The sequence below is a fragment of the Zootoca vivipara genome, chromosome 16, assembly GCF_963506605.1.
Source record: "Zootoca vivipara chromosome 16, rZooViv1.1, whole genome shotgun sequence".
Taxonomy (NCBI): Eukaryota; Metazoa; Chordata; class Lepidosauria; order Squamata; family Lacertidae; genus Zootoca; species Zootoca vivipara.
The window spans coordinates 26,121,247-26,137,281 of record NC_083291.1 but is presented as its reverse complement, the minus strand read 5'-3'; the positions used below and the strand labels follow the sequence as shown (position 1 = coordinate 26,137,281).

Here is a 16,035-nt window from a genome sequence, read left to right as displayed (position 1 = left end):
GAACTTAACAGGAGCTCCTGATGTTTCCTTTGCAAATGGGCTTTGCTTCCAGGACTGGCTCAGCTGCCCTACCAGAGCAGCCAAGAGGGGTGGCTATTAGTGTCGTTCAGCAAGCTATACCTGCACATGAGCATGCTTCTTCTGCAGACAGGTTGCCGGCTATTGTATTTTGGTGGCAGTCACCAATCCCACCCGCCGTAGCTAAAGGGAAAGGTCAGGTTCCTTGTGTGTGAGAGGGAACAGAACAAGATGCTGGGGTGGCTCAGTCGGTAAAGCACGAGGCTCTTAACCTCGGGGCTGTGGGTTCGAACCCCACCTTGGGCAAAAGATTCCTGCGTCCCAGGGGGTTGGACTGGATGACCCTCAGGGTCCCTTCCACCTCTATGTTTCTACACAGTTTAGGGAGAGGCAGAAGAAGCAGCTGGAGGCCGGGAACATTTTAGGGTGCAGAGATCTGGTGTGAGGTAGCACATTGCTTTCTCACATCAGTGAACATGCTGCTTGCCTCTATTAATGCTACTACTTTCATATTTAAGAACCGGGGTCAGCAACCTTTTTCAGCCGTGGGCCGGTCCACTATCCCTCAGACCATGTGGTGGGCCGGACTATATTTTGAAAAAATAATAATGAACGAATTCCTATGCCCCACAAATAACCCAGAGGTGCATTTTAAATAAAAGCACACATTCTACTCACGTAAAAGCACCAGTCAGGCCCCACAAATAACCCAGAGGTGCATTTTAAATAAAAGGACACATTTTACTCATGTGAAAACACGCTGATTCCAGGATCGTTCATGGGCCGGATTGAGAAGGCAATTGGGCCGCATCCGGCCCGCGGGCCTTAGGTTGCCTACCCCTATTTAAGAACAAAGCATTTATTTATTTATTTATTTATTTATTTATTTATTTATTTATTTATTTATTTATTTAAAGAAAATAAATCATAAACCGCCAGTGCCCTCTCTCCTCCCTTGAAGGGAAGCAGGGCACAGGAATGTCTCCCTGCTAGGGAATTGGAGAGCATGTAAGAGTTAATTACGGGGAGAAATCTGTCTAGGCAGTTGGCTTGGGAAATGTAAGGCATTGCTTAACATGTTGATTCTGTGCAGAAGGAAGATCAACTCCATTCTGGTCACTGGTTTCTCCTGGTCGTCCTTTCTCTCCTCCAGCCCACATGGTGGTAGTGGTGGTGGGGAAATCCTCCTAGCAGAGACTCTTATTTCCACGGGGCCTTGCTCAAGATATTTTGGTACCTGAGTGGGAAATCTAAATGCATCTCCCTTCTTGCCAGTTAACAGTGTGTGTATGTGTAGCGGGGGAGACACAACCCACTGGGAAGTCCTCATGCTTGAGCTTCACAGGAGAACTTTCTGGTGGGTTGCGATCTACAAGTAGGATCTGACTGTCTCCCACTCGTGACACCTTTAATAATAACATAACAAAACCTGACAACCGGAGGGGCTGCCTCATCCTTCTTCCACGGTTAGGTCTACCTCAGAATTCCCGTGCTCAGTTCGGTAATTGCTGCTTTTGCTTGCAACATACAATTTCCCATCTCGAAATCTTGGATTTTTGTAACATTTTAATTTCAGGCTGCAGGAGGGAGGGAGGAGAGAGGACAGAAATAACTGGAAGAAAAGGGAAAGCAAGGCAGGGAGCAGAACGCTCGCTCGCTCGCTCGCTCGCTCCACTCCCCATGGCTGCCTCCACGCTTTCTATTTAAGGCTCTTCTCCAGCCTTCTCTTCTGTCTAGGCTGCTGCCAACGTCCCAGGTTTCCAGGGTTGTTCGGCAGCCTGTCCCCTCGCCCCCCCCCCACCCATCATCTGCTTAAAATCCCACCCCCCACCCCCGCACTTCATCAACCCTGGCAATCAATGATGGAGAAAGGATTTTGGCACCACAGCAAAGCATTTCAGTGCCACACTTTAGCCCTTGGCTCTCCAGACGATTAGACTGAGGGTGGGCTGGGAGATGGATTAATAAACCCATGTTGGCTGAGATGAAGACCTCCGTCTGAATAGGAAACTTCAGAGTCCTCAAGGGATTTCAGAATTGAGGCTACCCCAGCTCTGGACACAGAGGCTGGCCCTACATTTAAAAGTTATTTTCAAACGTTGGCAGAACACCACACTCGGGGGATTCTGACTGAACTTGTGTCATTGTTCCCACAGTAAATATGGGACTGCTGTGTGGCAGCTGGGAGTGGGTGGCTAGGTGTCATATTGCCCCGCCCCCCGTTTCTTTTTTAAGAACTCGATCATAGAGCGAAAAGGTATTCACTGAATTTGCCGCTATTACCACAACGCAGCCTAGGCTAAATGTGAGTGAGGGTGCTGATGTCTTAAAAACCCACCTTCGCCTTAGGAGTGTTGAGAAATATGTACAGATGTACTTCGGAGTGACGCAGGTGGCGCTGTGGGTTAAACTACAGAGCCTAGGGCTTGCTGATCAGAAGGTCGGCGGTTCAAATCCCTGCGACGGGGTGAGCTCCTGTTGCTCGGTCCCAGCTCCTGACAACCTAGCAGTTCGAAAGCACGTCAAAGTGCAAGTAGATAAATAGGTACCACTACAGCGGGAAGGTAAACGGTGTTTCCGTGCACTGCTCTGGTTCGCCAGAAGCGGCTTTGTCATGCTGGCCACATGACCTGGAAGCTGTACGCCGGCTCCCTCGGCCAATAACGCAAGATGAGCGCCGCAACCCCAGAGTCGGTCACGACTGGATCTAATGGTCAGGGGTCCCTTTACCTTTACCTTTACTTCGGAGTGAGCTCTGCTTCCCCTCAATTTTTCTGGACAGAATCCCAGTTGCCTCTTCCTATTTGCAAACACACACACATGCGCACACACATGCGCGCACACACACGCACACACACACACACAGAGTCCACTTTGGGTTTTTCCAAGCACCTCAAGTGCTTGTCTGCTCAGCACTATTTTAAAATAAGTTTTTTTTAACACTTCGTCATCCTCCTTTTAAAACACTTTTAAGAAGGCGATGTGGCTAATTATATCTACGAAGTCTTTTGCTGTGTTCCCCAGATGCTTAGCCTCCTTCTCCTCACCTCAGGGTGGGTTACTTTAAACTCATCCCTAACCTGTTTTCTAACCTTGATGCAAAACCTTAACATGGTGTTCTGGCCTAAAAAGCTCCCTCATATACATGCTGTGCCATTCCTTCCTTTTGTCAATGCTTCTGTCACAAGGTCCATCCCAGCCGTGGCTCTGGGGGAATGGAGCATAGCTGCCAAGTTTTCATTTTTCTCGCGAGGAAGCCTATTCAGCACTAGGGGAAATCCCTTAAAAAAGGGATAACTTGGCAGCTATGGAATGGAGTGGGGGGATATCTCATTCAAGAAAGAGGAGTGGCGCTTTGCAGAGTCCTCCAAGGCTGCACACAGACATAATCTCTTAATTGCTTGTAAAAAGCCTTGGAGAGGAGAGGACTTAAGACAGCTGTGGGGAGGTGGGGGCTTTCAGTCTCAGCATCTGATTCAAGGGGCAAGACCTACTGGGGATGAGCTGCTATGCTTGTTAGGCCTGACACTCCATCAGTGTTTTTGCTAATAAAGAGTTAACTCAAAATGGGAACGGTGTGATTTACAGCTGGCTTTGACACCAAGTGACCCAGTCACTTTGCCTGGATGCCCATGCGCCGCATCTGGATCTCTGCCTTCACCCTCCTTTGCTCCCACCCACCCAGGAACAGAGGGAATAAAAGACCTGGCAAGGTGCTCAGAGCTGGTGGAGGAGAGCTGGCAGCCAGATGGCTTCATTACCTGGGGTCTCCTTGAGAGGAGGGAGAAGCCAGCCAGGAACCAGGTGTGCATTGATACCCAGCAGGTGGCCAGAAAGGAGGCAGAGGTCCCTGAAGGGATATAAACCTCCAAGCCTCTCTGGACCTTTGCTAAAGTAATGGTTCCCTATTAGGTGCCTATAGGAAATGCCAATTAACCCAAGCGGTAGCTCTGGCTCAGCCCATCCTTGAGACAGGAAACTGATGATGGACAAGTCCCTCTCTCCTTGGTCCCACCCCCTCCATGAAAATCCAGAGAGATTCCTGGAGCCATAAATATTGTCTCTGGTAAGTGGTTCTGGGCTAATAGCATGCTAATGCCTGGATAGCTCAGTTGGTTAGAGTGTGGTGTTGATAAAGCCAAGGTTGCAGGTTTGATCCCTGTATGGAACAGCTGCATATTCCTGCATTGCAGAGGGTTGGACTAGATGATCCTCAGGGTCCCTTCCAACACTAGAATTCTATGTTTCTAATGGGACTTGAGCCCTACGCAGTTTGTGGCCTGAAGTCACATCTTTTCCTGTCCACATGTTCCATGGCGAAGGCTGGGATTCTTCTTGGGTCGTTTGTTAAAGTTGAAAAAGTACTGCTTCAAACTGGTAAGCTGTATGAAGCTGCTGTTCTTTTTTTAAACGACTTGCCACTTTTTAAATATTTTATTTTATTTTTGCAGCTTGGTCCAGGCTCAAAATCCTACATGGTGTCCACAAAAGTTCTCAGACCAGATGTAGAATGAGAGCACATACTGTAATTGTACATTGCGCCTCAAAATGCATGGGGTATTCAGGTTTTTGCTCCCTCTCCTTTCCTTGTGTGTCCTTGACACACACACACACACACAGAGAGAGAGAGAGAGAGAGAGAGGCACTTGGTGGGTGTCAGGGGATCTCCCAGAACAGTGAAGGGGCGAGGAGATGGGAGATTTTTTTGCTCTGATAAGCTTAAACGTTTGCACTGATTTAGCAATCTGTATACTGCTACAGTATGTTTCATTCCTCCCCGTTTCCCCTGATATTCAGTAACCTCCATTACGTAACAAGAAAGGCTTAACACTGCCGTTGTGGAATATGTTTACTGTATGAAGCAGGCTATTGGCTTCATGCTGAAAGAAACCTTGGGTTATTACTGTTATTATTAGATTTAAATACTGTCCTTCAGGGCAGTTCACAGAATAAAATACAGGATAAAAACCAGGAAACAACTGAAACGAAACAGCAAAACAATAACCCCCTTTCCCACAGCCAACTAAGTCACACTCAGAGTAAACCTATTGAAATAAGTGCACTTAAGTTGGTCAAGTCCATTGGGTTCAGTGGGCCTCCTAAGCACATGTCTTCGTTGGCTGCGATCCTTTGCAGATAGCTAAAACACAGCAAATGAAAGAGCCTTGTATGAAAAGCACAGTACAGAATATAGATCGGTTTTGTTTGATGACATTTCTTGGGATGTTGTTGGAAAATATTATGAACTGATTAACTGATCAATGTCACCATTGATCTCTTTTGGCGCGCTGCTCCGGTCTGAATGTGAATACGCACACAGCACAGTGTGGTTCGGTTCAGTATGGTTGCCTTGTAAGCACCTGCCAATTCCAGTTCCGTAGCCTTTCCTGCGGTTGCACTTGATGGATGACTTCAGGTCCAGATGGGTTGACGTGCATTTCCAAGACGAGTATCCAATTAGATCCAACAGACTAGCCATCACATCAAGCAGACACAAAGGAAGCTGTGGGTAGACTGAATTAGCACTCCTGCGACACACTGTGCTTTTGAAATACTGGGAGATAGCAAACCACGGTGGGAGGAAGCTGGTTTGGCTTGAGCCTGTGGATTTGCATACAGAAGGGAGCACAGCTCCCGTACAGATGAGTGGGTCTTCGATTTGTATATCAAGCATACAAATATTTCCAGTTAAAAGCATGCACGCACATACCTTCTGCAAACATGTGCACACACACACACACGAGAGAGAGAGAGAGAGAGAGAGAGAGAGAGAGAGAGAGAGAGAGAGAGAGATTCTGCAATTTTGCCACTGCACTCAAGGAGAGTGGCTGGGGAAACCCAGCCAGATGGGCGGGGTATAAATAATATATTATTATTATTATTATTATTATTATTATTGTTATTATTGTTATTATTGTTATTATTGTTATTATTATTACACAATCATCCCTACAAATCGTCCCACAAAGTTGCCTCCAGTCAAGGCATGCCTAGTAAGTATATATCCTTCATGTGCTTTTGCTTCCCATACTGGGAAATGTATTCCTCACTTGCTTGTTCTTTTTCCTGTTAACAATTAAATGCTTTAAGGAATGGTTGGATATAGTTAGATCATCCACAAATGGTACATCTCCATTTGGGGATTGAATGACAGCACCAGCATCCATATTGATTGTGCTTGCGCAAACTAAAGAGAAGTGCTGGTCTCTTCAAGACTGTGTGTTTTACGCACAACATGGAACAAGAGTGTGCCTTTTCATGGTTGTGGCTGCTGTCATCATGGCCTCCAGGTCATTACCTGACCAAACATTTTGTAATGACATATTCAATGACTTACTCAACAGAAGACCTCTAAGCAGTTTGTTGTTGTTGTTTAGTCTTTTAGTTGTGTCTGACTATTCGTGACCCCATGGACCATAGCACGCCAGGCACTCCTGTCTTCCACCGTCTCCCGCAGTTTGGTCAAACTCAAGTTGGTAGCTTCAAGAACACTGTCCAACCATCTCGTCCTCTGTCGTCCCCTTCTCCTAGTGCCCTCCATCTTTCCCAACATCAGGGTCTTTTCCAGGGAGTCTTCTTTTCTCATGAGGTGGCCAAAGTATTGGAGCCTCAGCTTCACGATCTGTCCTTCCAGTGAGCACTCAGGGCTGATTTCCTTCAGAATGGATAGGTTTGATCTTCTTGCAGTCCATCGGACTCTCAAGAGTCTCCTCCAGCACCATAATTCAAAAGCATCAATTCTTCGGCGATCAGCCTTTTTTATGGTCCAGCTCTCACTTCCATACATCACTACTGGGAAAACCATAGCTTTAACTATACGGACCTTTGTCGGTAAGGTGATGGCTCTGCTTTTTAAGATGCTGTCTAGGTTTGTCATTGCTTTTCTCCCAAGAAGCAGGCATCTTTTAATTTTGTGACTGCTGTCACCATCTGCAGTGATCATGGAACCCAAGAAAGTAAAATCTCTCACTGCCTCCATTTCTTCCCCTTCTATTTGCCAGGAGGTGATGGCACCAGTGGCCATGATCTTGGTTTTTTTGATGTTGAGCTTCAGACCATATTTTGCGCTCTCCTCTTTCACCTTCATTAAAAGGTTCTTTAATTCCTCCTCACTTTCTGCCATCAAGGTTGTGTCATCAGCATATCTGAGGTTGTTGATATTTCTTCCGGCAATCTTAATTCCGGCTTGGGATTCATCCAGTCCAGCCTTTCGCATGATGAATTCTGCATATAAGTTAAATAAGCAGGGAGACAATATACAGCCTTGTCGTACTCCTTTCCCAATTTTAAACCAATCAGTTATTCCGTATCCAGTTCTAACTGTAGCTTCTTGTCCCACATAGAGATTTCTCAGGAGACAGATGAGATGATCAGGCATTCCCATTTCTTTAAGAGCTTGCCATAGTTTGCTGTGGTCGACACAGCCAAATGCTTTTGCATAGTCAATGAAGCAGTTTACAAAGTTACAAAAAACCTAAAATATAAATTTAAAAATACAGATGGAAACAAACAACAAGTTAACGTGTACAGTAAGTTAAATGCGTACAGTATTAGCAATTTTGAAACAATTATACATGCAGTCAGTTCTGTTTTGTTGTTAACATGAGAAAACCATTTCAAGGAGATTTGATTCATGAATAATTATTTTTGTGAAATGCTGTGGAGGGTTCATTTCCCTCAAGTTCATTTAATTCAAATCTTTTCCTTAATAAAATGTTCAATGCACCAATCGAACACCAGCCTAGCTTCATCATAACATTTTGCTGTTTGAATGAATCTTTGGACAAATGCAGTTATTCCAGCTGAACAAGTTGGTTGTTTTTAATAGGGCGGGCACCATGGAAATGCCAACAATAAAGACCACTTGACCTGTTGGTTTATTGCTTTTGGCTTATGCACTTGCGGAAACATCCTTCGGAGCACGAAATCCACATCGTTATCACCCTCAGAGCTAAATTTATGGCATGAGATGTGTGCTTCCAGAGGAAGTGTTTATTATACAATCAGTATGCCCTGTTAACTCATGTTCCACAGAGGATGAGGCCCACAAAATATATTCATCAGCATCTGCCAAAGAGTGAGCCAGCAGTAAATCACACTCTTCAAAGTTGGTCTTAACTCTTTATTAGCAAAAACATGATCTCCACAAACTTGGTTGAGTGTCAGGCCTAATGAGCACAGCAGCTCATTCCCGGTGGTCCCACTCCATGAAAATCATTTGCTGAGACTGAAAGTCCCCACAGCCATCTTAAGTCCCCTCTCCTCTCCATGGCTTTTCCCCAAGCAATCGTGTAGCCAACCTCTCCTCCATTGTTTTCATGCCTCTTCTGGTTCTGGGACAAGGGGGGAGGAGAGCTTGTTGCAGCAGGAGGGAGAGGCACCTATGAATCTTTGCCAGCCTGACTCATCTCTGCCTCTTGACCTCCCTCTTCTCCTGCTTCAGCTCCTGCCTCTGATTCTGGACTTCCTTCTGCCGCAGACTCTCCCAGCTCACTAAGCCCTGTTACCTCTTCAGCTTCCAACACCTCCTTCTCCCAGTCTTCTCTCTCTGACCACTCATCCTCATCCCACCACCATTCCCTAGCCTCTGAGCCTTCTTCCCTTGGTGGCTCCTCAGCTGGTACCTCTTACCTACCATTCCTCTGCATCCAACCAGTCCATGACATCATCTTTACGCATCTACCCTGCCTCTCCTCCCAAAGGAGCTCAGGACAGCAATGCACAAGCCTCATGTTCCACTGACCTGCGTCATGCAGATGCCTTGCACTTTTGCAGTTTTGGGAGGAAAGCGTGGATTTAGAAGCATAATTTCTCTGCAGGTGTGGAAGTAAAATTGGAATTGCTGAAGGTGGGCGGCATGCTATAGGTGCCCTTTCTTCCATTTGTCACCTCTCTGCATTTCCAGTCCCCCTGAAGAGCACAGTATTATGATTTTTGTCAAGAAAAAGAAATTGGGGGGGGGGTTGGGGCTGTTTAGTGGTCTGAATTGACCTGTGGTGGAATAATGTGACTTATTTTCCTTTAATGGAGCATGCACACTGATTCAGAACTGGTAAGTGCACACATCAATGCTCAAATGGTGGTGAGAAGTCCCTGCTTTGAAATGTCTGGAAATCTTGAGGGCTTGGAAGAAAGTAGAGCCTACTGGGCTATGTCCTGTCTGATGTGTGGATGCAAAACTTAGGAAGCTGTGCACACCCTGAAGTGCTAAACTCCTTGCAGCGGGGACTGCGAATGCCAATTCTGCTTTTACCTTACAGCTAAAGACCAATTATTTGGTAGTGCTAGGAACACTCTAGCAGGAAGCACCCATGTTCCAACATGCAGAACACTTCAATTTGCCATATGGTAACAAGAACAATTAATCCGATGAAAATATAGAGAAACGCTGCCAAATTTATACTCCCCAGCTCATTTCTTCATACTATGTTTTGCATGGGCTCTTGCTAAAAGGATAAATCTCAACGGAATACCTTGTTCCTATTTTATGCTGAGGATCTCATCACCTACCGAAATAGCCTTCAAAGCATTTGCTGATTTGAACGTCTTCAGTGCACTTTCGTCAGGTGATCCCACACACAATGTTAGTGTTCATTAAGCAGCCATTGATTATCTTTTCAAACAGTGCCTGTTCAACAACAGCGCAATTTGGAACGTTAGAATGCCATTTGTTGTCTGTGTGCCAGCAAATTGGTCACCATGTGCAACAATTACCTCTTCCCATTTTGCAAGATTGCACGTGGCTCTTTCTCACCATAGCTGTGAGAAATAGCTGGAAAAACCATATACACAGAATACCTAAAGCACAGTACAGTGGTACCTCGGTTTATGGACACAATTGGTTCCAGAAGTGTTCATAAACTGAAGCGTTCATAAACTGAAGCGAACTTTCCCATTGAAAATAATGGAAAGTGAATTAATCCATTCCAGATGGGTCCGCGGCGTTCGTAAACCGAAAATTCGTAAACCGAGGTGTTCATAAACCGAGGTTCCACTGTATGAGGTGTTTCTTGATCGCTCCACTGCAGAGAACCTGGAAGTGCCAAACACATTGAGAGCGAACCATGGAGTTCTTTTACTATCTGAAGTACAGATGGGGAAGCAATTTGATTCAGTTCGCATTTTAATGCAGACCAACCAAATTTGCACGTCTCTGAATTTTGCAATGCAGAGCTCCAACCCAAAACCATGCATAAAAAATGTGGATACAGTATTTGGGGAAAGTGTGCACAGAAATGCACAGGTTTGTTAAATAGTATGCAAAACTGCATCACATCAGGGAAGAGTGCTTAAGAATTGAAGACAGATGGATGGAAGAGGAGGAGGAAGGGAGTTGGAGTAGATCAGATCCTGATGGCCACAGGGGAAGTCACTGGCAGAGCGTGAAAGGCAACAAAAAGCAAACTTTTTGAGTTTCTGGTCCATGGTCTCTCCCAGCTTCAGAGCTACCACTACATGTCCTTACCAAGAGCGCAAGGGAGCCTAGCTATGCCTGTAGTTGCATCTAACCTTTTCTCTCCATGTGGGCAGTGCCAGGCGAGATAACATGTTCTCACACAGTAGCCATGTCTCTCATCATTTCTGCCCTTGACCCCACTCTCCATGCAGTAAGAGAAGCTCTGAGAGGGAAGCTTGCTGAAGATGTATAGGCTGCCCCCATGAGCTGGCATGTCGCAGCAAGAAGAAAGATGACATCCGTAGGTCTAAACTACGTTTTATTCACACTATATACAGAGGATCCATAATCACGTCTGTGTTCTCCAGCTCCGGCAGAAACAAGACCTAAAAGACACACTGCAGATGTGAAAGTACAATCCAATAACACTCTCAGACGGAAGAGATAAGACAGTCTTCCGTTCCCACAGTCTTCTCAGACAACTCATGTGATTCACACCAATCACACTACCCAGCATCGGGTTCACAAAATCCTAACAGCCCTGGGTTCAGCAGATTCCCCCCCCCCCCCGCGCCTGCCTCCAGGCTTTCCCCCAAAGTATGCGCAGGGTGTGGGCCAAAGCTGGCTGGGGATGTGACAGTGAAACAGGACTAGGAGGCGCACTTCTGGCCCCACCCCCAGTCCCTCCACAGGGTCTTCAAAAGGAAAGCGAAAAGTCATTGAGACCAGAGTTGGTAAGGCTCAACTCCTTTCGAACAGCCCATGAAGAAAGCCGGTAGGAGGACCAGTGGCAAGAGACTGCAGGAAGACGTTCTGTGCACCCAACAAAGGTGGAAGGGACATAGCAGAAGAAGGAGATTAAGGATTCCGAGTAGTGGTTAGAAGCCAAGCCCTACTTGCCAGTTTTTAAAACAAATCTCTAAGATGCAATAAACATGGACATAGATGATCTGTGGTACGAATGACATCATTCCAGTGTTAAGTTTGAGCATCCACCCCTTCAGGTATTTATACCATTAGTGCTGAGCTGCTAAATATCCTGGGAAGAGGCTGATGAGGGCCTTGTGTTCTCTGCTGGCAATTTCCAACGGTGAGAAATTGCACGGTCCTTATAAGGCCTCGGCATGCGTTGGGTAACAAGCACGGTGTTAAAGATGCTAAGCACAGCTGCATGTAAATGAAACACAATAAAACACAGGGAATATGGACATGGTGAATAATTCAGACAACAAGCTAGCTATAGAAATCAATCTCATTATAAATTGCATCGGAGGAGGAATGGAAATACCATCGTGCTTAAAGGATATGAAGGCGGTAAAGTTAAACACTCGAGTGTTAGAAACGGCAACAATTGAAGCGGCTTTTTCAACTTTCCTTCTGCCCTCTTTGGCACTTAGGAGGCACTTTAATTATTTTACCACGTTCTCTTTCTCCAAAGAACCTTCTCTCATTTAGAGCTTGAGATGAAGAGAGCTGAATGAATGGTTGGCTCCTCGGTATTCTTTCTTCCGCTCATCATTGTATACCTGGCCTCAGGCCTTATTTATCACACACCATGCAATGCCTGTGCTGAATACAAAATTATCCTTTGCCTCTTTTTTTAAAACAAAATTTGTTTCCATGTACCAAGCCCTGTAGTGTCTGGGCATTTCACAGCATCTCCTTCTTAGATCATGGCATCTGGAGAAGAAGGGAGACCTGCATCTTACCAGAATGCTTTTGCTATGAGTCGAGTCCCATCGGTTTGCCATCAGCAGACACTGCAGGGAGAGTTTTGGTCATGTTCCTGGTGTCTCTCTGTGGGAATCCCTGAACCAGGAGCCTCTGAAGATTCATGAAACCACTGGCAAGTTCCCCCAAATGTGGTAGTTGGGATTTTGACAAGACAAGCCTCTTCAATGCATATTGCGGTACAGTGGTACCTCTACTTACGGACGCACCCCAAAAAGTCCGTAAGTAGAGCGCCGCTTCTGCGCATGCACCTGATGCAATAGAAGAGAAGAGGAGGAGGAGGAGTAGTTTGGATTTGATATCCCGCTTCATTACCCGAAGGAGTCTCAAAGCGGCTAACATTCTCCTTTCCCTTCCTCCCCCACAACAAACACTCTGTGAGGTGAGTGGGGCTGAGAGACTTCAGAGAAGTGTGACTAGCCCAAGGTCACCCAGCAGCTGCATGTGGAGGAGCAGAGACCCGAAGCTGGTTCACCAGATTGTCTACCACTCTTAATCACTACACCACACACGCAAAGTGCGCAGAATGCTTCTGCGCGTGCGTGGTGAAACCCGGAAGTATACACTTCCGGGTTTGCCACGTTCGCAACCCGAAAATCCGCAACGTGAATCTAAAGCAACTAGAGGTATGACTGTATTTAGGTCCTTCAGGCAGGCAGAGTGTCCATATTAACTGTTTGGATTTGTTCTTATATGCAGGGCCGGCACTACAATTGGACAGAGTGTGGTGGCCGCCTCAGGTGGCAGCTCTTGGAGAGCAGTAGCAAGATGTTGGAGGACAGGGCAGTTTGTGCTACATGCCCTTCCCTCACCCCCTAAATTAGTCTGTTACCCCTCAAGTGCACACCCTCAAAGTGTCCTGATTTTCCAAGGACAGTCCTGGAATTGTTGAAGCCATCCTAGCTTCTGATTTGATCCCAGAATGTCCCTGATTTCCCCACCAGTGCTGAGTTCAGGGAGGAAGATGAGCTGGAGCTTGTCCCGAGCGATGGTGATGGCGGCAGTGGCAACTGAAAGGGAACATCCCATAGCCTGCCCATGGCCACTGCTGTCAGACTCCTCCCTTCGGCAGCTGGTGGCAGCTGGTGGAGAGAGGGCAAGGAGGAGAGGCTGTGGCCATTGAGGCCCAGCCCCGCATAATGCGCCAGCTTTGAGGGGCAGGCAGAGGGCAGGAAGAAATAGTGAGCGGAGTGGAGCACAAGGAAGACTGTATTGGTTTTTAAAATGCTTTGTGCGTCCACGTCTAATTTTGCCCCTTTCTAAAATTCATTTATTGGTATGTGTGTTTCTTTTTGCAACTCTACAATAAAATAAATTGGAATTGGAATTAAGGGGTTTTCTCAAGATTGTGTAAGGTGTTTGTGTTATGCCCCGTTGGTGAGGTGTGAGACTCGCCCTTCCTCTGGTAGGAAATGCTCTGTGGAGGGGAGGGAGACAAAAAAAAATGGAGTGGGTTGAGGAGGGTCAGTTGGAAGGGAGTGAGAAATGCCCCTATTTTCATCTGAGGAATGTTGCAGGGTATGCAAGTAGAGCGGAAGATGCCAATGCAACTGCCAAGCTGGCAGGCATTTGTGCATGGAGCGGGAAACGCCATCTTGTCTGCCTCAGGCAGCAAAATATCTTGAGCCGGCCCTGTTTATATGCATCTGTCCTTGGCAAATGTAAGGCCAGTGGGCAAGCTGGCAGTAGAAACCAGGCCAGGCTGGATCTTACAAATCAATCCAAAGAGACACTGGTATAGTCAAATCGAGTCCATAGCTACTGCTGAAAAACTATATTAGAGGGCCAATTTAGAAAAGACTCATTTTCAACTACAGTACATGGCAAAAAAACATATTATATATTTATGATGACAGCAGTGTTCCAATGCCTCCTGTGAAATATGCCACAATTTGGAATTTTTCATAACTTCTCAGCTTTGTGAGAATATCATAAGGCCTCCAGGACAATATACGGATACACTATTTATAAACAAGACAAATCTTTTTAAAAATTGTTACTGACCCTCAACACCAATAATGGTAATTGGGGTTTTTTCCTAGCGATTGTGAACGAAATGACCCAAATTTGTGTGTGTGTTAATTTTCATTCAACTGTATTATTATTTTCTTTATTTCTTTACTCTTGTATGCCACTGAAGTACATATTGTTGATTAAATAAATAATTTTAAAAGCATTTTTATCATCATTCTGCCCGGACACTGAGGTCCAGCACCGAGGGCCTTCTCGCAGTTCCCTCGTTGCGAGAAGCCAAGTTGCAGGGGACTAGGCAGAGGGCCTTTTCGGTGGTGGCGCCTGCCCTGTGGAACGCCCTCCCAACAGATGTCAAAGAGGAAAACAACTGAAGGATACAGGCTTTTAGAAGACATCTGAAGGCAGCCCTGTTCAGGGAGGCTTTTAATGTTTAATAGACTATTGTGTTTTATTTTTCTGTTGGAAGCCGCCCAGAGTGGCTGGGGAAACCCAGCCAGATGGGCGGGGTATAAATAATAAATTATTATTATTATTATTATTATTATTATTATTATTATTATTATTATTAAAAGAGATACTGTAAGAGCCTTTCCAAGTGTAACTGATGCACAGTGCATTTTTGCCATTTGGGACCTATACCCCGGGTGTATTTTTTCTTAATGGCCCTAGTCTGACCAGGTCGTTTTCCATAGGCTAGCCCAGGAATTCCTCTGCAGCTGGTATTCCTCCCTTCACATCCCAAATACTCAAAATCCCGGCATTTGCATATCGAGGTTGCCAGACATCCCCCCTGAATAACTCACACCACACACAGAAATTTTGGTTTGGGTTTTGGCATTAATTTGGCCACAACTTTATTTAAATACAATTAAATGTGAGTGTTGGCTTAGGCATTGGTTAATCCACCTGTCCCCCGCCTGGGACAGATCAGCTCTGACTTCCCTAGCCGTATAGGGAAGTCAAGTAAACCCCCCCATGGGAGAGGAGGTAGCTGTGTCCAGGCACTCTCCCCTCGACCAGAAATGTTCCCCAAGGCTCATGGTCTGTAATGGCCCCAGCCCCACCCGTTGCGGGGGTGTATGGACTAGAGCCCTGGAGCCCCAGGATTCCTTTAACGGAATACTTCTATGTGAAGCAGCATTTTAACGAGGGGTAGGCACCTCCATGCCATACTCCCTCCACCAACCAGAATTATTAACCAATGCCTAACCGCCAACCTAACAAGTTGTGACGATTTGCTAAGCCGTAGGTAAAAACCAATGACAACACCCAATCAGCTAAATGGCAAAATTCCTACTGGGCCCTTGCAAAACAAGCGACCCCATGAAAGGCAAAGCAATGTCAGGCTAAAACCATTAGAAAAAGGTGGTGGGCGGGAGGGAGATCCGAAGCACTTTGCCAAAGTGAAACTAACCGCCAAACGCTGATGTTTTAAGGGTCACTTTCTGTCAATCAAAATTGGCTACATGCTTTTTACCCCAGCAACCCAAAAGGATCCTATCACACACACTCCCTCTCATCCGACACCCCCCCCCCCAACCCAGGAGATGTCTTTTAACCCTTCCACAACACGCTCTCTCCCTGATCTTACCTTTCAAGTCCCGGACTGCAGAATCCGGGACCGGCAGCTATGTGACACCGGACGTTGCGTCGACGTAACTTCCGGTGTCGCTTTGCCCTTCTATGGGCACAAAAAATGGCCGGCGGCGGCATCGAAAGTCGCTTGTACGCATGTCAGGAAGTGCGTCGACGCAACTTCCAGTGTCGCTCCGCCCATGTATGGGCACCAAAAATGGCTGCCGCCGACACCGGAAGTCGCGTCTATGCACTTCCGGACATGCGTAGATGCGACTTTTGAAGCCGCCGGCAGCCATTTTTGGTGCCCATAGAAGGGCAAATCGAAAAAAATGGCTGCC

General features: G+C 46.3%; 1 non-coding gene across 1 annotated transcript; it reads left to right on the top strand.

The window, feature by feature from the left end:
- Window positions 1–251: 251 nt before the first annotated feature.
- Window positions 252–324, top strand: TRNAK-CUU (transfer RNA lysine (anticodon CUU)). The gene has a single exon. It is a non-coding gene; the product is annotated as a tRNA-Lys (tRNA).
- The last annotated feature ends 15,711 nt before the right edge of the window (window positions 325–16,035 follow it).